General features: G+C 43.0%; 1 protein-coding gene and 1 long non-coding RNA gene across 3 annotated transcripts in view; one reads left to right on the top strand and one right to left on the bottom strand.

The window, feature by feature from the left end:
• The window catches only part of LOC126485115 (synaptic vesicle glycoprotein 2B-like), a 299,914-nt gene that overhangs the window by 76,674 nt on the left and 200,141 nt on the right, over window positions 1-23,099 (bottom strand). The window lies entirely within an intron of this gene.
• Window positions 4,374-23,099, top strand: part of LOC126485116 (uncharacterized) — a 34,453-nt gene continuing 15,727 nt past the window's right edge. The window contains exons 1-2 of one of the 2 annotated variants that reach the window (XR_007587908.1): window positions 4,374-4,898; window positions 20,831-21,001. This is a non-coding gene — a long non-coding RNA (uncharacterized LOC126485116). Of the gene's footprint in view, window positions 4,899-8,390; window positions 8,890-20,830; window positions 21,002-23,099 lie in introns of those variants that run through there. The other variant, XR_007587907.1, reaches the window with a different exon arrangement.

Raw genomic sequence — 23,099 nt, 5'->3', positions numbered from 1 at the left:
TGAAATGAGATCCATCCTTCATGAAATCCTCCCCACTCCGCCAAGAGTGTCTTTCCGCCGTCCACCTAACCTTCGTAACCTGTTAGTTCATCCCTATGAAATCCCCAAACCACCTTCCCTACCCTCTGGCTCCTATCCTTGTAACCGCCCCCGATGCAAAACCTGTCCCATGCACCCTCCCACCACCACCTACTCCAGTCCTGTAACCCGGAAGGTGTACACGATCAGAGGCAGAGCCACGTGTGAAAGCACCCACGTGATTTACCAACTGACCTGCCTACACTGTGATGCATTCTATGTGGGAATGACCAGCAACAAACTGTCCATTCGCATGAATGGACACAGGCAGACAGTGTTTGTTGGTAATGAGGATCACCCTGTGGCTAAACATGCCTTGGTGCACAGCCAGCACATCTTGGCACAGTGTTACACCGTCCGGGTTATCTGGATACTTCCCACCAACACCAACCTATCCGAACTCCGGAGATGGGAACTTGCCCTTCAGTATATCCTCTCTTCTCGTCATCCGCCAGGCCTCAATCTCCGCTAATTTCAAGTTGCCGCCACTCATACCTCACCTGTCTTTCAACAACTTCTTTGCCTCTACACTTCTGCCTCGACTGACATCTCTGCCCAAACTCTTTGTCTTTAAATATGTCTGCTTGTGTCTGTATGTGTGGATGGATATGTGCGTGTGTATACCTGTCCTTTTTTCCCCCTAAGGTAAGTCTTTCCGCTCCCGGGATTGGAATGACTCCTTACCCTCTCCCTTAAAACCCACTTCCTTTCGTCTTCCCCTCTCCTTCCCTCTTTCCTGATGAGGCAACAGTTTGTTGCGAAAGCTTGAATTTTGTGTGTGTGTTTGTGTTTGTTTGTGTGTCTATCGACCTGCCAGCGCTTTTGTTCGGTAAGTCACCTCATCTTTGTTTTTATATATAATTTTTCCCACGTGGAATGTTTCCTTCCATTATATTGATATCATTAATTTGAATCCAACAATTACGTTTGTTATTGTCACTGTTCCATTTCGAAATCTTTTCTGTCGTCTTATTTTCCTCTTTCTGTTTTTGCCAGTAGTTTCACTTTGTATTCACCTTCTCCTTTTTACCGTAATCTGCTATACTATTTTATCCCGCCTATATATATACTCAACAATACGTAACCCACTTCCAAACCATAACCAAAAAATTTTTTTGCCGCTTTCAGCACTACCGCCGCTATAATATCCACCGTTTCTAGTTCACAAACAGCTCCTTTCACCTTTTAAACAACCATTTCGGCCAGTTCTAATAACTTTCGCTTTATTTCCATTTCCGTTTTTCCCACATCACCGATCATTTTTAGCCGCTTCCCACAGGTTTTAACGCCATTATTTCTTCGTCAGACAATTGTTAGCCTCATTTTCATAATCTGCCACCACAATACCACTCCTTTTAATATACTACACGCAGTTTTTTCGAAATTTTCCCGAATTTCTCCGTCCTTTAACGTGTTTTGGCGGCAACACAACCACCTAACCTTTATGCACATCGTTGTCTACCAACCCAAGTCCAACATAGCCCAGCTGTAACCAACACCTTTTCGCCTTTTTTCATTCCAGATCTCCAGTTTCTTTCCGGTTCACCTTTATCTCTCCTCATATATTTTTATTTTCATTTTCATTTCACCTCAGGTTACACTTTCCACCTTCTAACACCATGTCACCCTCACAACACCCCCACAATGACCCCATTAAGTTTTATTTACATTCCCTCCGCAAACATGCCTTCGCCCTAGCCAGATTACGCTCGCATATTTTATTTTCTCAGGCTTGTCTGACATTTGGCATTACCCCCAAAGGCCTCACACTCAAAGTTCCCATCTCTGGCTGCAACCCTTCCTTCCATCAGTCCCTATACCAGTTCCAAACTGAACAATCCATTGCCCTCACCCACCTAATCCTTTACCTACACATCAACTCAGCCAATGAACACACCCGTCAACTCCTATCCTTAATAAAAGTCCTTAATCTTTCCTCCCCCACATCCACACCGGCTGTTCAGAGCATCCTCCTACAGGCCAACCGTAAATTAGAACAGCATGCCACCCTCCACCTCAAAAAACTATCCAATCTCCTGGTTTCCCACCTCCGGAAAGGCAACTCACTCACCCTTCACAACCTTTCCAGCAAACCTCAACCTCCTCTCATTGCACACAAACCCAGTCTCTCCCATCTACTCAATCTCCCACTTCCAGCTCCACTCCCTCCAAAACCTCAAAATTCCGATCAACACAATCTGGAACCACAACACCCTAATTCAGTAGTTAACCTTTCCTCCAAACCTCTCTCCCAATCCGAAACCTCTGTCCTATCCAAAGGCCTCACCTTCAGCCCCACTCCCAGATTCAACCAAACAGCCCTCGTCAAAGATTTACTGTCCTACACCCGTACTCTCTGCTGGAAGTATCACTTTGCCACGAAGAAAAATGATCCTAATCCTACTCCTAATGATCCGACTCCTCAAGACACCATCCAAATTGAACCCTGCCTGGAACAGTTCCGTCCTCCGTCACAGCGGGACCCACCTCCTCTTCCTCAAAATCACCCTCTCCAAACCTTCCAGGAATTTCTGACTTCCAGCCTTGCATCTCAATCCTTCTTAAAAAACCTTAATCCTACACCCAACATCACCACTGCTGAAGCCCAGGCTATCCGTGATCTGAAGGCTGACCGATCCATCGTCATTCTTCCGGCGGACAAGGGTTCCACGACCGTGGTACTTGATCGTCGGGAGTATGTGGCTGAGGGACTGCGTCAGCTTTCAGACAACACCACATACAAAGTTTGCCAAGGTAACCCCATTCCCGATGTCCAGGCGGAGCTTCAAGGAATCCTCAGAACCTTAGGCCCCCTGCAAAACCTTTCACCTGACTCCATCAACCTCCTGACCCCACCGACACCCCGCACCCCTACCTTCTACCTTCTTCCTAAAATCCACAAACCCAATCATCCCGGCCGCCCCATTGTAGCTGGTTACCAAGCCCCCACAGAACGCATCTCTGCCTACGTAGATCAACACCTTCAACCCATTACATGCAGTCTCCCATCCTTCATCAAGGACACCAACCACTTCCTTGAACGCCTGGAATCCTTACCCAATCTGTTACCCCCAGAAACCATCCTTGTAACCATTGATGCCACTTCCTTATACACAAATATTCCGCACGTCCAGGGCCTCGCTGCGATGGAGCATTTCCTTTCACGCCGATCACCTGCCACCCTACCTAAAACCTCTTTCCTCATCACCTTAGCCAGCTTCATCCTGACCCACAACTTCTTCACTTTTGAGGGCCAGACATACCAACAATTAAAGGGAACAGCCATGGGCACCAGGATGGCCCCCTCGTACGCCAACCTATTCATGGGTCGCTTAGAGGAAGCCTTCTTGGTTACCCAAGTCTGCCAACCCAAAGTTTGGTACAGATTTATTGATGACATCTTCATGATCTGGACTCACAGTGAAGAAGAACTCCAGAACTTCCTCTCCAACCTCAACTCCTTTGGTTCCATCAGTTTCACCTGGTCCTACTCCAAATCCCATGCCACTTTCCTTGACGTTGACCTCCACCTGTCCAATGGCCAACTTCACACGTCCGTCCACATCAAACCCACCAACAAGCAACAGTACCTCCATTATGACAGCTGCCACCCATTCCACATCAAACGGTCCCTTCCCTACAGCCTAGGTCTTCGTGGCAAACGAATCTGCTCCAGTCCGGAATCCCTGAATCATTACACCAACAACCTGAAAACAGCTTTCGCATCCCGCAACTACCCTCCCGACCTGGTACAGAAGCAAATAACCAGAGCCACTTCCTCGTCCCCTCAAACCCAGAATCCCCCACAGAAGAACCACAAAAGTGCCCCACTTGTGACAGGATACTTTCCGGGACTGGACCAGACTCTGAATGTGGCTCTCCAGCAGGGATACGACTTCCTCAAATCCTGCCCTGAAATGAGATCCATCCTTCATGAAATCCTCCCCACTCCGCCAAGAGTGTCTTTCCGCCGTCCACCTAACCTTCGTAACCTGTTAGTTCATCCCTATGAAATCCCCAAACCACCTTCCCTACCCTCTGGCTCCTATCCTTGTAACCGCCCCCGATGCAAAACCTGTCCCATGCACCCTCCCACCACCACCTACTCCAGTCCTGTAACCCGGAAGGTGTACACGATCAGAGGCAGAGCCACGTGTGAAAGCACCCACGTGATTTACCAACTGACCTGCCTACACTGTGATGCATTCTATGTGGGAATTACCAGCAACAAACTGTCCATTCGCATGAATGGACACAGGCAGACAGTGTTTGTTGGTAATGAGGATCACCCTGTGGCTAAACATGCCTTGGTGCACAGCCAGCACATCTTGGCACAGTGTTACACCGTCCGGGTTATCTGGATACTTCCCACCAACACCAACCTATCCGAACTCCGGAGATGGGAACTTGCCCTTCAGTATATCCTCTCTTCTCGTCATCCGCCAGGCCTCAATCTCCGCTAATTTCAAGTTGCCGCCACTCATACCTCACCTGTCTTTCAACAACTTCTTTGCCTCTACACTTCTGCCTCGACTGACATCTCTGCCCAAACTCTTTGTCTTTAAATATGTCTGCTTGTGTCTGTATGTGTGGATGGATATGTGCGTGTGTATACCTGTCCTTTTTTCCCCCTAAGGTAAGTCTTTCCGCTCCCGGGATTGGAATGACTCCTTACCCTCTCCCTTAAAACCCACTTCCTTTCGTCTTCCCCTCTCCTTCCCTCTTTCCTGATGAGGCAACAGTTTGTTGCGAAAGCTTGAATTTTGTGTGTGTGTTTGTGTTTGTTTGTGTGTCTATCGACCTGCCAGCGCTTTTGTTCGGTAAGTCACCTCATCTTTGTTTTTATATATAATTTTTCCCACGTGGAATGTTTCCTTCCATTATATTGATATCATTAATTTGAATCCAACAATTACGTTTGTTATTGTCACTGTTCCATTTCGAAATCTTTTCTGTCGTCTTATTTTCCTCTTTCTGTTTTTGCCAGTAGTTTCACTTTGTATTCACCTTCTCCTTTTTACCGTAATCTGCTATACTATTTTATCCCGCCTATATATATACTCAACAATACGTAACCCACTTCCAAACCATAACCAAAAAATTTTTTTGCCGCTTTCAGCACTACCGCCGCTATAATATCCACCGTTTCTAGTTCACAAACAGCTCCTTTCACCTTTTAAACAACCATTTCGGCCAGTTCTAATAACTTTCGCTTTATTTCCATTTCCGTTTTTCCCACATCACCGATCATTTTTAGCCGCTTCCCACAGGTTTTAACGCCATTATTTCTTCGTCAGACAATTGTTAGCCTCATTTTCATAATCTGCCACCACAATACCACTCCTTTTAATATACTACACGCAGTTTTTTCGAAATTTTCCCGAATTTCTCCGTCCTTTAACGTGTTTTGGCGGCAACACAACCACCTAACCTTTATGCACATCGTTGTCTACCAACCCAAGTCCAACATAGCCCAGCTGTAACCAACACCTTTTCGCCTTTTTTCATTCCAGATCTCCAGTTTCTTTCCGGTTCACCTTTATCTCTCCTCATATATTTTTATTTTCATTTTCATTTCACCTCAGGTTACACTTTCCACCTTCTAACACCATGTCACCCTCACAACACCCCCACAATGACCCCATTAAGTTTTATTTACATTCCCTCCGCAAACATGCCTTCGCCCTAGCCAGATTACGCTCGCATATTTTATTTTCTCAGGCTTGTCTGACATTTGGCATTACCCCCAAAGGCCTCACACTCAAAGTTCCCATCTCTGGCTGCAACCCTTCCTTCCATCAGTCCCTATACCAGTTCCAAACTGAACAATCCATTGCCCTCACCCACCTAATCCTTTACCTACACATCAACTCAGCCAATGAACACACCCGTCAACTCCTATCCTTAATAAAAGTCCTTAATCTTTCCTCCCCCACATCCACACCGGCTGTTCAGAGCATCCTCCTACAGGCCAACCGTAAATTAGAACAGCATGCCACCCTCCACCTCAAAAAACTATCCAATCTCCTGGTTTCCCACCTCCGGAAAGGCAACTCACTCACCCTTCACAACCTTTCCAGCAAACCTCAACCTCCTCTCATTGCACACAAACCCAGTCTCTCCCATCTACTCAATCTCCCACTTCCAGCTCCACTCCCTCCAAAACCTCAAAATTCCGATCAACACAATCTGGAACCACAACACCCTAATTCAGTAGTTAACCTTTCCTCCAAACCTCTCTCCCAATCCGAAACCTCTGTCCTATCCAAAGGCCTCACCTTCAGCCCCACTCCCAGATTCAACCAAACAGCCCTCGTCAAAGATTTACTGTCCTACACCCGTACTCTCTGCTGGAAGTATCACTTTGCCACGAAGAAAAATGATCCTAATCCTACTCCTAATGATCCGACTCCTCAAGACACCATCCAAATTGAACCCTGCCTGGAACAGTTCCGTCCTCCGTCACAGCGGGACCCACCTCCTCTTCCTCAAAATCACCCTCTCCAAACCTTCCAGGAATTTCTGACTTCCAGCCTTGCATCTCAATCCTTCTTAAAAAACCTTAATCCTACACCCAACATCACCACTGCTGAAGCCCAGGCTATCCGTGATCTGAAGGCTGACCGATCCATCGTCATTCTTCCGGCGGACAAGGGTTCCACGACCGTGGTACTTGATCGTCGGGAGTATGTGGCTGAGGGACTGCGTCAGCTTTCAGACAACACCACATACAAAGTTTGCCAAGGTAACCCCATTCCCGATGTCCAGGCGGAGCTTCAAGGAATCCTCAGAACCTTAGGCCCCCTGCAAAACCTTTCACCTGACTCCATCAACCTCCTGACCCCACCGACACCCCGCACCCCTACCTTCTACCTTCTTCCTAAAATCCACAAACCCAATCATCCCGGCCGCCCCATTGTAGCTGGTTACCAAGCCCCCACAGAACGCATCTCTGCCTACGTAGATCAACACCTTCAACCCATTACATGCAGTCTCCCATCCTTCATCAAGGACACCAACCACTTCCTTGAACGCCTGGAATCCTTACCCAATCTGTTACCCCCAGAAACCATCCTTGTAACCATTGATGCCACTTCCTTATACACAAATATTCCGCACGTCCAGGGCCTCGCTGCGATGGAGCATTTCCTTTCACGCCGATCACCTGCCACCCTACCTAAAACCTCTTTCCTCATCACCTTAGCCAGCTTCATCCTGACCCACAACTTCTTCACTTTTGAGGGCCAGACATACCAACAATTAAAGGGAACAGCCATGGGCACCAGGATGGCCCCCTCGTACGCCAACCTATTCATGGGTCGCTTAGAGGAAGCCTTCTTGGTTACCCAAGTCTGCCAACCCAAAGTTTGGTACAGATTTATTGATGACATCTTCATGATCTGGACTCACAGTGAAGAAGAACTCCAGAACTTCCTCTCCAACCTCAACTCCTTTGGTTCCATCAGTTTCACCTGGTCCTACTCCAAATCCCATGCCACTTTCCTTGACGTTGACCTCCACCTGTCCAATGGCCAACTTCACACGTCCGTCCACATCAAACCCACCAACAAGCAACAGTACCTCCATTATGACAGCTGCCACCCATTCCACATCAAACGGTCCCTTCCCTACAGCCTAGGTCTTCGTGGCAAACGAATCTGCTCCAGTCCGGAATCCCTGAATCATTACACCAACAACCTGAAAACAGCTTTCGCATCCCGCAACTACCCTCCCGACCTGGTACAGAAGCAAATAACCAGAGCCACTTCCTCGTCCCCTCAAACCCAGAATCCCCCACAGAAGAACCACAAAAGTGCCCCACTTGTGACAGGATACTTTCCGGGACTGGACCAGACTCTGAATGTGGCTCTCCAGCAGGGATACGACTTCCTCAAATCCTGCCCTGAAATGAGATCCATCCTTCATGAAATCCTCCCCACTCCGCCAAGAGTGTCTTTCCGCCGTCCACCTAACCTTCGTAACCTGTTAGTTCATCCCTATGAAATCCCCAAACCACCTTCCCTACCCTCTGGCTCCTATCCTTGTAACCGCCCCCGATGCAAAACCTGTCCCATGCACCCTCCCACCACCACCTACTCCAGTCCTGTAACCCGGAAGGTGTACACGATCAGAGGCAGAGCCACGTGTGAAAGCACCCACGTGATTTACCAACTGACCTGCCTACACTGTGATGCATTCTATGTGGGAATGACCAGCAACAAACTGTCCATTCGCATGAATGGACACAGGCAGACAGTGTTTGTTGGTAATGAGGATCACCCTGTGGCTAAACATGCCTTGGTGCACAGCCAGCACATCTTGGCACAGTGTTACACCGTCCGGGTTATCTGGATACTTCCCACCAACACCAACCTATCCGAACTCCGGAGATGGGAACTTGCCCTTCAGTATATCCTCTCTTCTCGTCATCCGCCAGGCCTCAATCTCCGCTAATTTCAAGTTGCCGCCACTCATACCTCACCTGTCTTTCAACAACTTCTTTGCCTCTACACTTCTGCCTCGACTGACATCTCTGCCCAAACTCTTTGTCTTTAAATATGTCTGCTTGTGTCTGTATGTGTGGATGGATATGTGCGTGTGTATACCTGTCCTTTTTTCCCCCTAAGGTAAGTCTTTCCGCTCCCGGGATTGGAATGACTCCTTACCCTCTCCCTTAAAACCCACTTCCTTTCGTCTTCCCCTCTCCTTCCCTCTTTCCTGATGAGGCAACAGTTTGTTGCGAAAGCTTGAATTTTGTGTGTGTGTTTGTGTTTGTTTGTGTGTCTATCGACCTGCCAGCGCTTTTGTTCGGTAAGTCACCTCATCTTTGTTTTGAACACATTTAAGTTGATTTCTGAATGAAGCATAAGTTGATTTTTGAATGTGTGCATAGTGTATGTAATGTCTCCGTCAGGAGAATCCTCATTGCATCTAGAAATAAACTTTATACAGACTGAAGGGAACGGGGCTATATGAGCTGAGCAGAGTAAAGCCGAACGGATGAATGCCAATCGCTGTCTGATTATGTGGTTGATTGGGTTTGCGAATGATCAGCGTCATTATTATTACTAGCGAAATCCATAGATTCAGACTAACAGAATGGAAATAAATGACTAAGAGGAATAACAGGTGAGAAAGATTACATATTATCTTCTCGGTGTATCCAAGAAAATGAAATTTTGACAGAAAATTTTAGTCCAGATTGCTACACTAGTAAGGGCCAGTTGTACAGTTCCCGGCTAGCATCTGGCCAAGATAACTAAACCTGTGATTCTGTCGGGATTAGTGAAGTTAATCGGTGAACAAATTTTGCCAATGGCAGGAATAGGTACAGAATTGGTGATGATAAGATTGTTTGTTAGAATGAGGAGGGAGAAGAAGCGGGGCCATCACACAAATTATGGAAGAGTATGACGATTCCAAATTTATATAAAAATTTCGTAATACTTCTTTTCGATCTCATGCTTGAGAAACTGGTATGAATGAATGAAATCTGAAACTATTTCCTAACATAAAGCTTTCTGCTTGTAGTAGGCCTTGAGGTATTTGATATTGGTACTTCGTGAATTATATTCTATCGTATAATAAAAATGACCATTTGTGCCAAAACAGCCTCATTTATTCGGTGAGTGTTACAAGATTGCTGCAATATTAGAAAGGCCTATTTTGTTTTATCTAGCAGACAGTGACGAAATAAACGTAATCAGATTGAGAAACCACATCAGTCTTGTGTATTATTTGTATTAACAGCTTTTTCGGGCTGATGCGCAGAACAGTCTGAGTTATAGAGAGTAGTCTCCATGTGACCCGTGTTTACATTTAGTGATTTTTCTGCTTCCCCTTTGTTTACTCTCCTGTCAGATGGAAATAAAATGGACATCTGTGGCCAGGAGCTATCAAGTGAATTAAAATACATTCACATAATTACGGAAGGCTAAAATATGTTATTAGTTTCGGATTTTATTTTATTTCCACCTTTCTTACAGTCAAGTATTAATCATCCTGCAGAACAAATAAGTTTTTTTTTGTCTGTTTGCTAACGAAATACGACATTTATTAACCTTTTCCGCAGAGGGAAACGAAATGTTTAATTCTGTAGTACTGGCTAGTTTCAACTGTTTGCTGCATATCAGGTGCACGTTTTCATCTTCTAGCACGTATGGCATTATGCCATAATAAATAACCAAACATGATATAATACAGTACTGGTGCTCCAACAAAATTTACATCCCGAAAATCACACTGAAAAGCTCAATATCAGGTCGAGGTCTACTTCATTGGGAATCTGGACATACGAATGTGCACTTTAAGTATGCACTTTGAATGTGCACATTTTAGTACGGTTCATGAAATTCTGATGCTCTCAGAGTATCTTCTGATGTCTTGTTTCTTTTATGACATAATCTATGATCTTTCAATGTTTTACACATACGTACATACGGGCTTCCTACGTCATTGTAGCAGCAGTGTCTCCTGTTATATGCGCTCTCTGGCAACTGCTGAAACGAACCTGTTTCTAACAGGTTGCGGGAAAATATTCTGAATGGTAGTTAGAAAAGCGTTACTTTCAAAGTAAATGTCCTTTTACGTAAGTTGAACTATATGCGAGAATATACCATGAATTTCTTAAATCACAGAGCATTTGACTCTCATTTAAAAATCAACTCTTTGATGACGAGCCATTTAGAATAATTTCAAACCCTGAAAATTAGACATTTATGTCATTATTAAAAATTTTACTGGCACATTTGTGTGATATATCTTAAAGTGTAACACGCGCAAAAAAGATCAACATTGTATGCGAAAGCTTAGCTTCTCTTGCAGCTTATTTATCTTAGAGACCAATATTATATGTGAAAGGTTTTCTTTTCTTGAAGCAACACTATGTATATTAATTAAACTATTAACTTTCCCTGTTTGTGTGTTCGTGCTCCTTAACAGTGATGTTACTGTTGGCTGACTACATCATGTGTCCTATGCTCTGAATATCCACTGTCATCAGCTGGCAAGATAACGTGACATGATCTATGACTGACTTACAAAAGCACATCGCAGTATTGATATTAATTATTCGGAAAGTAACATGTGGTGTTTGGTGGAGATCCAATGTATACTTTCGTAATATGAAAATACGCAGCGTACATATTTGCGAAACATGATATTTTCTCTGAGTTCCATTTTCTAAAGTGCTGGGAAATTCAATGCCTGTGTATAAAACCCCAACCATTCAAAGGACTGATAAGTTTCGCAGTTTAAAGGGAAAATATACTGGCGCTCAACACGGAAAAAGTGTGTTTTCACCCGGGACAAAGTGTATTTTTAACCGGGAAATCCGGGAAAAATCCAGGAATTTTTTTCCCTTGTCCGCATATACACCCTGCCATGGCTCGACGCGCCATTAGCAATTGTCGTAGACGCGAGCCAGATGGCGATCGAAGCCGTGTTACAACAATGGTCAGACAACGCATGGCAGCCACTGGCGTATTATTCCCACGAGTTTCGCCTGCACAGAGAAAATCGAGCACATATGACCGTGAGCTCCTGGCGGTATACCAAGCAGTGAAATATTTCCGCCCCCAAGTGGAAGTGCGAACTTTCGCAATATATACAGACCACAAGCCACTCACGTTCACCTTCCGTCAGAATAGTGTCAACTGCTCCCCCCGTCAATTTCATCACCTTGAGTTCATGGCCCAGTTTACTACCGACAATAGACATATTTCTGGGATCGACAACATTGTTGCGGATTGCCTATCGTGGGGGGGGGGGGTGCTGATGTAGCGACGCTGCCGCATGCCAATTCAAGCTCGCCGGTGTGTGTGTGTGTGTGTGTGTGTGTGTGTGTGTGTGTGTGGTGTGTGTGTGTGTGTGTGGTGTGTGTGTGTGTGTGGAGTGTGTGTGTGTGTGTGTGTGTGTGTGTGTGTGTGTGTGTGTGTATGTGTGTGTGTGCGCGTGTCAATGCAGTGCTGTGCAGTCGTAATTACTGTACACGATGTCTGTGTAGTTCCGCGCCCAACCTCTAGAGGCGCTTTGTTTTCTAGCTTTTAGATACGTTCTGTTTATTGTTATTATTCCTTGTTTTTCGAGTTAATTGGTAGTTCTGTGCCTCCTGGCCTGTGTGGACGACTACAGTTTTCTCTCCAATAACTACGGAAGTTTTCCTAGGATTAAGGATCCTTCTGTAGAGGCCGGAAGCAAATTTTGTAACTCCGATCAGTCCACGCATGCCAGGCATCATCAGATATGTGCTCGCAATAAAGTTATTGTTGCTTAACTGAAGGTCTTTATTCTTCTGAATCATGTTAATCGAAGGTCGGACAGCCACCAGTTTAGCTGAACCCGACAATACCATCAGGCCAATTCTACACCCTCAATATTTCAGCCTGTACAGAGTGGTCCATTGTGGCATGAACACATTTCACATTATTGTTAACAGTAAAAGGTCCACCGTCTTCATTAACAGATTGAAGCCCACATGGACACTAGCAGACACCAATGGCACTGAGCTTATGCCTGATGCATCTCATCCACTGCCAACCACACCCTATGCTTTCAAATTCAACATTGACATCCATGGTTTCCTTCTGCAAGTTATCTCCATCAAGTTAGTCAGCAACCCCCTCATCATTGACACTTGCCACAATGACCGTCCGTTGAACGATGGATCCATCGCTCACCACTTTTCTCCCACCATCCCACTACTATCCAGTGTTGACACGGTTAGACTCAAATTGCAGCTCTTAGGTGATGGATCCTAAATGTCATGATGCCAAGGTTTCTGTCTCTTCCCCTGCTTCACATCAGACTGCTGTGCCTGGCCACCATACCAACCCTGCCTCCCACAGTCTTGTTCCTGATACCGGCTGACACTGGTATTTATCACTTTGGACAAATGCGCCAGTGTATCCCAATGCCTGGAAGATTACCATCTTAGCACCATCTAATGGTTATAGCAGAGTTGTCCACAGCATACGTCACAACCTAAAATGCATCACTCGTACCCTGCTGCATGACTAACAGCAACGGAAGCCATCACGTGCAGCTACACACAGCATTCCAGCATAATAACACCTGGCGCTCAATGCTCTTAGCCCTGCTTCGCACTGTGGGTGGAGGAGCCTCTCTGGGGATTCGAAAAATAACTGCTGACACAAGGGTAAAATACCTCTCTGCCACATGGCAGTTGGGCCTCGTGCAGACTCTCTTTGATAAGACAGTCTGTTCTCTGACTTGTAATGTGTCGGTTGTGTTAATGTAAGTTATGATATGTGGTAATAAATCACTGTTTCTAACAGCCATATATGTATGAATTATGTTCCTTAACCAACATCATAGAAAGTAACTACAAACATATTTACAAAGCATTTTCTGTGATAGAACAGAATCTGTGAGCCACACTGAGATTTAAAGCCTGGATCCATGCTATCCATACCTAGTGCAGTACCAGTTATTCAGTCCACATATGCCCCATGAACTGACTCAAAACTTCTTTTATTTCCTTCCCAACATTTCAGAGGCTTATCCATAGTATTGTGGAACTAACACCTCTGAGTGATAGGATATAGCAGGGAATTTGATTTATCCACAACCTTATGATTCTTATCATCATCATCATCATAATCATCATCATCATTATTTAAGACTGATTATGCCTTTCAGCCTTCAGTCTGGAGCATAGTCCCCCTTATAAAATTCCTCCATGATCCCCTATTCAGTGCTAACATTGGTGCCTCTTCTGATGTTAAGCCTATTACTTCAAAATTATTCCTAACCGAATCCAGGTACCTTCTCCTTGGTCTACCCCGACTCCTCCTGCCCTCTACTGCTGAACCCATGAGTCTCTTGGGTAACCTTGCTTCTCCCATGCATGTAACATGACCCCACCATCTAAGCCTGTTCGCCCTGACTATAGAGTTCATTCCCAGTTTTTCTTTGATTTCCTCATTGTGGACACCCTCCTGCCATTGTTCCCATCTACTAGTACCTGTAATAATCCTAGCTACTTTCATATCCGTAACCTCAACCTTATTGATAGGGTAACCTGAATCCACCCAGCTTTCGCTCCCATACAACAAAGTTGGTCGAAAGATTGAACGGTGCACAGATAACTTAGTCTTGTTACTGACTTCCTTTTTGCAGAAGAGAGTAGATCATAGCTGAGCGCTCACTGCATCAGCTTTGCTACACCTCGCTTCCAGTTCTTTCACTATGTTGCCATCCTGTGAGAATATGCATCCTAAGTACTTGAAACGGTCCACCTGTTCTAACTTTGTTCCTCCTGGTTGGCACTCAATCCGTTTATGTCTCTTTCCTACTGACATTACTTTCATTTTGGAGATGCTAATCTTCATACCATAGTCCTTACATTTCTGATCTAGCTTTGAAATATTATTTTGCAAACTTTCAATCGAATCTGCCATCACAACTAAGTCATCCGCATATGGAAGACTACTTATTTTGTGTTCACATATCTTAATCTCACCTAGCCAGTCTATTGTTTTCAACATATGATCCATAAATAATATGAACAACAGTGGAGACAGGTTACAGCCTTGTCTTACCCTGAAACTACTCTGAACCATGAACTCAATTTACCGTCAACTCTGACTGCTGCCTGACTATCCATGTAAAGACCTTTAATTGCTTGCAAAAGTTTGCCTCCTATTCCATAATCTCGTAGAACAGACAATAACTTCCTCCTAGGAAACTGGTCATATGCCTTTTCTAGATCTATAAAGCATAGATACAATTCCATGTTCCACTCGTAACACTTCTCCATTATTTGCCGTAAGCTAAAGATCTGGTCCTGACAACCTCTAAGAGGCCTAAACCCACACTGATTTTCATCCAATTTGTCCTCAGCTAATAATCGCACTTTCCTTTCAACAATACCTGAGAAGATTTTACCCACAACGCTGATTAAAGAGATACCTCTGTAGTTGTTACAATCTTTTCTGTTTCCGTGTTTAAAGATTGGTGTGATTACTGCTTTCGTCCAGTCTGATGGAACCTGTCCCGACTCCCACGCCATTTCAATTATCCTGTGTAGCCATTTAAGACCTGACATTCCACTGTATTTTATGAGTTCCGACTTAATTTCATCCACCCCAGCCACTTTATTGCGCTGCAATCTATTGACCATTTTCTCCACTTCCTCAAATGTGATCCTATTTCCATCATCATTCCTATCCCATTGTACATCAAAATCTGAAACAGTACTGATCGTATTTTCACCTACATTGAGCAACTTTTCAAAATATTCCCTCCATCTGCCTAAGGCATCAACAGGATTCACCAGCAGTTTTCCTGACCTGTCCAAAATACTTGTCATTTCCTTCTTACCTCCCTTTCAAAGACTGCTAGTTACACTCCAGAATGGTTTTCCAGCAGCTTGACCCAAAGTCTCCAACCTGTTTTCAAAGTCTTCCCAAGATTTCTTCTTGTATTCTGCAATTATGTGTTTGGCTTTGTTTCTTTCTTCAACATAACTTTCTCTGTCTACCTGAGTTCTAGTATGTAGCCATATTTGATAGGCCTTCTTTTTCCTTTTACAGGCTGCCTTGACTGTGTCATTCCACCAAGCTGTTTGCTTCATCCTATCTTTACACACTACTGTTCCAAGACATTGTTTAGCCACTTCTAGTACGGTGTCCCTGTACCTTGTCCATTCCTTTTCCAATGACTGTAATTGACTACATTCAACTAACTGGTACCTTTCTGAGATCACTGTTATGTACTTGTGCCTGATTTCTTTATCCTGAAGTTTCTCCACTCTTATCCTCCTACATATGATCTGACCTTCTGCACTTTCAGCCTCACAATACCAATTTCACTGCAGATTAAATAATGATAAGTGTCATCAAAGAATCCCCTGAATACACGTGTGTCCCTCACAGTCTTTCTGAATTCCTAATCTGTTATTATATAGTCAATGACAGATCTGGTTCCCCTGCCTTTCCAAGTATACCGGTGAATGTTCTTATGTTTAAAAAAGGAGTTTGTGATTACTAAGCGCATACTGGCACAGAAATCCAAGAGTTGTGTCCCATTCCTGTTGGCCTCCATATCCTCTCCAAATTTGCCCATAACCTTTTCATACCCTTCTGTTCGATTTCTAATCCTGGCATTAAAATCACGCATGAGCAGAACACTGTCCTTGTCCTTTACTCTAACAACTACATCACTGAGTGTGTCATATAAACTATCCATCTTATTTTGATCTGTCCCTTCACAATGCAAACATACTGACACAATCCTAATTTTCTTGCTAGACACTGTCAAATCTATCCACATCAGTCGTTCGTATGAATACCTTATTGCAACTATGCTGGGTTCCATTTCTTTCCTGATGTGAAGCCCTACACCCCATCGTGCTATTCCTGCTTTGACTCCTGACAGGTAGACCTTGTATTCTCCCACTTCCTCTTCTTTCTCACCCCTTACCCGAATGTCACTAACAGCTAAAACGTCCAACCCCATCTTATTTGCAGCCTCTGCCAGCTCTACCTTCTTCCCAGAGTAGCCCCCATTGATATTAATAGCTCCCCATCTTGTTACCATTCATTTGCCGAATCGTATCTTAGGAGTCCCTGGTTTGTCAATTAGAGGTGGGACTCCATCACCTCCAAAAGTCTGAGGCATTTTGCTCTGATTGTTGCCAGCATCATATTTAAAGTACCAGGGAAGCAGGTTGCTAGCCTTACTTGCCCCAGGTCCCATTGAGTTTTACCCCTAACGGTTGAGGGACTAACCGGTGGATTTGGTAGTCTTTGCCGTCTGAGCACAAAGGTGACCACGACTCAGAATATGTCCGAGATGCCTAGCCTTATTCCAAAGTAACTGGTATCCGACTGTCAGGACCACTTGGCCACTCATACGTTGCCAGTTGTTCATGAACTACGACATGACAACAGGAACGCACACCATGATTCTTAATGCCAATTAATTCTATCAAACAATGCAAAATATGGTTTCAATTGCCTGACACTGCAGTCGTGTGTGTGTGTGTGTGTGTGTGTGTGTTATTGCAGACAGTATTCAAGCACGCTTCCCTTGAAAGCTTTGACTTGTCTTGAGGCCCTCATTTGCTACATTTTCCCATGAACTTAGTTTCCTTTTTTTGACTATTTATGACATGTTGTTGTTGTTGTTGTTGTTGTCTTCAGTCCTGAGACTGGTTTGATGCAGCTCTCCATGCTACTCTATCCTGTGCAAGCTTCTTCATCTCCCAGTACTTACTGCAATCTACATCCTTCTGAATCTGCTTAGTGTATTCATCTCTTGGTCTCCCTCTATGATTTTTACCCTTCACGCTGCCCTCCAATGCTAAATTTGTGATCCCTTGATGCCTCAGAACATGTCCTACCAACCGATCCCTTCTTCTTGTCAAGCTGTGCCACAGACTCCTCTTCTCCCCAATTCTACTCAATACCTCCTCATTAGTTATGTGATCTATCCATCTAATCTTCAGCATTATTCTGTAGCACCACATTTCGAAAGCTTCTATTCTCTTCTTGTCCAAACTATTTATCGTCCATGTTTCACTTCCATACATGGCTATACTCCATAAATAAACTTTCAGAAACGACTTCCTGACACTTAAATCTATACTCGATGTTAACGAATTTCTCTTCTTCAGAAACGCTTTCCTTGCCATTGCCAGTCTACATTTTATATCCTCTCTACTTCGACCATCATCAGTTATTTTGCTCCCCAAATAGCAAAACTCCTTTACTACTTTAAGTGTCTCATTTCCTAATATAATTCCCTCAGCATCTCCCGACTTAATTCGACTATCCTCGTTTTGCTTTTGTTGATGTTCATCTTATATCCTCCTTCCAAGACACTGTCCATTCTGTTCAACTGCTCTTCCAAGTCCTTTGCTGTCTCTGACAGAATTACAATGTCATCGTCGAACCTCAACATTTTTATTTTTTCTCCATGGTCTTTAATACCTACTCTGAATTTTTCTTTGTTTCCTTTACTGCTTGCTCAATATACAGATTGAATAACATTGGGGACAGGCTACAACCCTGTCTCACTCCCTTCCCAACTGCTGCTTCCCTTTCATGCCCCTCGACTCTTATAACTGACATCTGGTTTCTGTACAAATTGTAAATAGCCTTTCGCTCCCTGTATTTTACCCCTGCTACGTTTAGAATTTGAAAGAGAGTATTCCAGTCAACATTGTCAAAAGCATTCTCTAAGTCTACAAATGCTAGAAATATAGGTTTGCCTTTCCTTAATCTATTTTCTAAGATAAGTCATAGGGTCAGTATTGCCTCACGTGTTCCAACATTTCTGCGGAATCCAAACTGAAATTCACCGAGGTTGGCTTCTACCAGTTTTTCCATTCGTCTGTAAAGAATTCACGTTAGTATTTTGCAGCTGTGACTTGTTAAACTGATAGTTTGGTAATTTTCATATCTGTCAATACCTGCTTTCTTTGGGATTGGAATTATTATATTCTTCTTGAAGTCTGAGGGTATTTCGCCTGTCTCATACATCTTGCTCACCAGATGGTAGAGTTTTGCCAGGACTGGCTCTCCCAAGGCCATCAGTAGTTCCAATGGAATGTTGTCTACTCCCAGGGTCTTGTTTCAACTTAGGTCTTTCAGTGCTCTGTCAAACTCTTCACGCAGTATCTTATCTCCCATTTCATCTTCATCTACATCCTCTTCCATTTCCATAATATTGTCCTCAAGTACATCGCCCTTGTATAGACCCTCTACATACTCCTTCCACCTTTCTGCTTTCCCTTCTTTGCTTAGAACTGGGTTTCCATCTGAGCTCTTGATATTCATACAAGTGGCTCTCTTTTCTCCAAAGGTCTCTTTAATTTTCCTGTAGGCAGTATGTATCTTACCCCTAGTGAGATAAGCCTCTACATCCTTACATTTGTCCTCTAGCCATGCCTGCTTAGCCATTTTGCACTTCCTACTGATCTCATTTTTGAGACGTTTGTGTTCCTTTTTGCCTGCTTCATTTACTGCATTTTTATATTTTCTCCATTTATCACATATTTTTACTCATAACTGAGTTGCTTACTACCATTTATTTCACTTCTATCTTCTCATCTCAGGTTTACCAGTTGCGTGAGATTCTATGTTATGCTGTATGGTATGTCTCCCATATATAGAGCATTGAATGACTTTTCCTGTAGCTTTTCTTGCATATATAGAGCACTGAATGACTTTTCCAGTGGCTTTTCCAATATTTTAAGCCTTATCAGTCATTCTTCCTTCAACTCTTACGGATTGACATGTACTGCTGTTTGGCGAGTAGATCTCTCTCCACTTGTATTATAAATACAAGGGCGTCCCCCCCCCCCTCCCCCCCCCCCCCCCCCAAGCCTCCGACAAGCTATAAATAAAAGACAAGTTCAGAGAAAACAATTATTTTAATACCAAAAGTTTTGTACACTTATGGTTACTTTTTAGCATAACCACCAAAAAGATTGAGATATGTATCATACCTGTGGACATGCTTTGCAGTGAAACTTCCTGGCAGATTAAAACTGTGCTGGACCGAGACGCAAACTCGGGACCTTTGCCTTTCGCAGGCAAGTGCTCTACCAACTGAGCTACCCAAGCATGACTCACGCCCCGTCCTCACAGCTTTACTTCTGCCAGTACCTCATCTCCTACCTTCCAAACTTAACAGAAGCTCTCCTGCAAAACTTGCAGAACTAGCACTCCTGAAAGAAAGGATATTGTGGAGATATGGCTCAGCCACAGCCTGAGGGATGTTTCCAGTTTGGAAGGTAGGAGACGAAGTACTGGCAGAAGTAAAGGTGTGAGGACGGGGCGTGAGTCATGCATGGGTAGCTCAGTTAGTAGAGTACTTGCCCACGAAAGGCAAAGGTCCCGAGTTCGAGTCTCGGTCCGGCACACAGTTTTAATCTGCCAGGAAGTTTCGTATCAGCGCATACTCCGCTGCAGAGTGAAAATCTCATTCTGGAAGTTTTGCAATACACTCTTCAAAAAATGTTGCCACCAATGATTGCAAATGAGCATTGACGTTCTTTTGGAGATCTTCATTGGTTTGAAAATGCTGCCCTCGTACCCACGTCTTCAGGCAGCATTCCTGTTCGTTTGTTTTGAATAACAAAAATTTGCATTTGACTTCCGGAATTGTGTTGATCCATGACAACACTCGTCTACACACTGCTGGCACAACCCAATTGCTCCTGGAATAATTTCAGTGAGGCATTTACGATCATCCACCATATAGTCCTGCCTGACCTGGCACCCAGTGATTTCCGCCTTTTCCCTGAACTGAAGACATGGCTAGGAGGGCAGCACTTTCAAACCAATGAAGATCTTCAAAACAACCTCAATGCTCATTTGCAATCATTGGTGGCAACATTTTTTAAAGAGGGTATTGCAAAGCTTGTCCACAGGTACGATAAATGTCTCAATCTTTTTGTTAATTATGTTGAAAAGTAACAATAAGTGTACAATACTGTTGGTAGTAAAATAATTGTTTTCTATGAAATTGTCTTTTGTTTATAGCCTATCAAAGGCTGGAAAAAAAAATAAAAAAAAAAAAAAAATAAAAAATAAAAAAAATTGCCCTTTTTTTTACACAAACAGACATAATGTCTTACAGGATAACAGCAATCAGTGATTTTATAATGTTACTTAAAATCCGTCTTGATTGCAATTTTTTTTTTTTTTTTTTATTATTCATATGACCGGTTTCAATGAACCAAAACCTCGTATTTTAGTTGACTAATTTCTGTGTGTTACAGAAAGTTGTTGTTGGGTCAGCTGTAAGGAGCATATGGATCTCGCACTGCAGAATTGGCCTTCAAAGTCACCTGGTTCCACTGGTTGTGATTACTTACATAACAGGAAGCAAAGAGCTGCCCTAATAGGAGTGGCTGAAACAATAAAATCAGAGTGGGGAACTATTAACTACGGTATTTCCCAAGGCTTGATACTTGGACCACTGATCTTCTTAGTGTATATTAATGATCTATAAACATCAGTAAATAACAAGACAAATATAGTAATTTTTGCTTATGATACAAGTAACTTGGTCAAGGGCATCAAATCCTCAGTGCTGATTATAACTGAAACAATAACAACACAAGTATACAGGTGAAGAATCGTAATGGAAACTATTCTATGCATCAATCTGACATTCGTCAGGAGAATAAAAAATTGCTGTGTTTCTGTTCTACATAATTTATTTGTTCCAAAAAAATTCAGAAGGTATTCTGAAACCACAGAAATGTGCAGCTCATTGTATTACCACAAATGCTGTTATTGTGAAAGATGATGATCTTTGGCAAACTGGCAACACAAGTTACGTGCAGATAAATAAAAATAAAATTTCTTTGCATTTGAAACAGTGAGATAACAGGTATGGTAAGTATTTCATGAATACCAGATTGACTTGTAGTCAAGTTGGACAACAAACAGCAGATGTCATAACTGAGAAAGGTATCTCAAATCAAACAGAAGTCCAAAAATAAACAATTTACACAGAGAATAAAGTCATTGTGTTGGACAAAAAGGAGACTGTAACTACTGTCTTGGAACAGCTCTGATGTTGGCATTGTAATACAAAGAACATGGCAAAATATTGAAGCAAGTAATCCAGAAATCAAAGCAACCTTATTACAAGAAAAAAAAAAAAAAAATACATCAGGGGCAGCAAAATAAACACCGTGTGGGATATAGTGAAGACACAGACAGGTGGGGCCAAAAAGGAAGAGGAACAGATAGCGCTAAAAATAAATGAGACACTGGTAACAAGTGCATTTAGTGTTGCAAACCTCTTAAACAAGTGCTTTATTTCTGTTACTGACAGTTTGGGATTATCGGGTTCAGTGAACATTGCAATGGAGTACCTGAGACTAGTCTTTAAAAATAACTTCATAAAATGGAAATGACACTCACATCTCCCAAAGAACTAGCATCCATCTTAAAATCCTTAAAATTTAAGTATTCTAATGGGTATGATAACATATCAATGAAGTTAATCAAAGAGTACTCATGCGAGTTGAGCTCTAACTTTAATTATCTATGTAATCAATCTCTTATCAGCGGAACATTTCTATACTGGCTAAAATATGCTGAAGTTAAGCCTCTTTACAAGAAAGGGGATAAAGAGATACCATCAAACTATCAACCAATTTCACTTTTGCCAGTTCCTCAAAAATATTTGAAAAGGTTGTGTTCAAGCCTCTCCTTAAGCACCTGACTGCGAATAATATATTGTCCAAGTCACAGTTTGAGTTTCTTAAGGTTCTGATACAGAGAAAGCTATTTACACTTCAGTGAGAATGTACTAATTCATCAGATAATAAATTAGAGGCTACTGACATTTTCTGTGACCTGTCAAAAACATTTGGCTGTGTGAACCACAGCATTCTCTTAAGTATATTAGAATATTATGATAGTGTCACCGGCAATGCTGCAAAATGGTTTGAGTCTTATCTATCTAATAGGAAACAAAGGGTGTTGCTGTGAAATATCTGTGCAGTAAGCAGTCAGTCTTCATCTGATTGGGAATTAATTACATGTGGTGTTCCTCAAGGTTCCCTCTTGGTTACATTGCTTTTTCTTGTGTACATTAATGACCTCTCATCTGTTACATTGCCAGATGCTAAGTTTGTTTTATTTGCAGAAGATACAAACATTGCAATAAGTAGCAAGTCAAGTACCAATTTAGGAACAGCTGGTAATCAAATTTTCACTGATATTAATAAATGGTTTAAAGCTAAATCACTGTCATTAAACTCTGAAAAGACCCACTATAAGGCAGTTCAGAACCTGTAAGAGATTTCCTTCCAGCATGTGTATAACATATGAAGACATGCAGGTCGAAGAGGTTGACAGTGTTATATTTCTGGGATCACAACATGATAATAAATTTATTTGGAAGGGCATACCACAGAATTGCTAAAGCACCTAAACAAGTCTGTATTTGCAGTGAGAATGATGTCAGATGTAGGAGATATAAATATAAAAAAACTTGCATACTTTGCTTACTTTTATTCTATTATGTCA

Source organism: Schistocerca serialis, chromosome 6 (assembly GCF_023864345.2).
Source record: "Schistocerca serialis cubense isolate TAMUIC-IGC-003099 chromosome 6, iqSchSeri2.2, whole genome shotgun sequence".
Taxonomy (NCBI): domain Eukaryota; kingdom Metazoa; phylum Arthropoda; class Insecta; order Orthoptera; family Acrididae; genus Schistocerca; species Schistocerca serialis.
This window is presented reverse-complemented; position numbering and strand designations above follow the sequence as displayed.